Here is a 1237-nt window from a genome sequence, read left to right on the forward strand (position 1 = left end):
ACACCGTGATAAAAAATTCATGTTTCAACATTAAATTAAGAATAGTAAACAATATGTAAAAAATATTTTATGGGCATTTTTATAATTAGAATTTTATGTACTAAAAGATCCATTTATTGGAAAAATTATATCTGACTTTGGAAACAACGCTATTTTGTTGTTAAAAATACAACTGGTTGAAAAAAGTGTCTGAAAAATCTGTTTTGGTTGGAATTTCAACTTTTCCTTTGATTATAATTCATCTTTTTGGTGGAAAATCGAAGTAGTTTGTTAAAAAATCCTATATTTGGTTGAAATGGCATAATTTTTACTCGTAACATTAGGAATTTAAAGCGGCCGTGACCTTAATTTTTAATGGCTGATGATAGCAAAGTCAACGAAACAAGTTAATCGGGAGATGCTGCCGAACAATGCGAAAAAGTTTATTCTAGAATTATATTGTTGTTCATTTACCAAAATATGTTGTATATTTATATTTACTTTAGCTAATACCTATTTGTTTTTAAATTAAGTTTGATGTATCATCTTAGTTATTTTGATTTTTAAAGTATATAAAATCAAGGAAGTGTAAAAAGTAACTTATTACGTAAATTTAAGTTACTTTATCTAGCAAGTTTAACTAGTTACCCAAAAAGTAACTTACCACATACTGGTGATTAGTACACTTGTCCCTTTAGTCTAAGTTTTAATAACTATGTCATCATTTATTAGTAAAAATAATACAAAAATTTGTTTGAAAGAAAAATTTAAATAAAAAGACCAGTTGAGATAATTACGGATTAGTTTTCCAAAAAAATCAAAGTTTCATCTCAGTAATAAAAAGAGTTAACTAATTTGTCTTTCATTCCAAATTTTCGCTCTATCACACTACCCTCGTTATCACACTTATACCACTTATATCAACAGATTGTCATTAAATACAATAAATTATAATTATAAAATAAGAGCGTACTTCCTAATCTCGCCATTAATTATTTTTTCAATTATTACAATTAATACGAATAGAAAAAATATGTTCTATGTTGATCTGAAAGACTAGTTTTCCATTCAATTTAAAGTCAAAATTCCAACTTTTTGATTTTCACCTTTATACTGAAGCGATTTGTAAAAGAAAATATCACCCAGAAAAGAAAAGAAATTAAGTTACATACTTTTCTTTAAAGAAAATTGCACCCTGATCCACCCCGTCAATATAGTTTCGTAGCGATCACGTGTAGAGAGAGTGTGTATGTATGTA

The 1237-nt window shown here is 26.7% G+C and overlaps 2 protein-coding genes across 4 annotated transcripts in view; one reads left to right on the plus strand and one right to left on the minus strand.

Moving 5' to 3' along the window:
- Positions 1-1237, minus strand: part of LOC117177226 (EKC/KEOPS complex subunit TP53RK) — a 24893-nt gene that overhangs the window by 16654 nt on the left and 7002 nt on the right. The gene's annotated exons all lie outside the window — the stretch shown is intronic.
- Positions 1-1237, plus strand: part of LOC117177225 (transcription factor Adf-1-like) — a 9881-nt gene that overhangs the window by 6681 nt on the left and 1963 nt on the right. The gene's annotated exons all lie outside the window — the stretch shown is intronic.

Source organism: Belonocnema kinseyi, chromosome 7, assembly GCF_010883055.1.
Source record: "Belonocnema kinseyi isolate 2016_QV_RU_SX_M_011 chromosome 7, B_treatae_v1, whole genome shotgun sequence".
Taxonomy (NCBI): Eukaryota; Metazoa; Arthropoda; class Insecta; order Hymenoptera; family Cynipidae; genus Belonocnema; species Belonocnema kinseyi.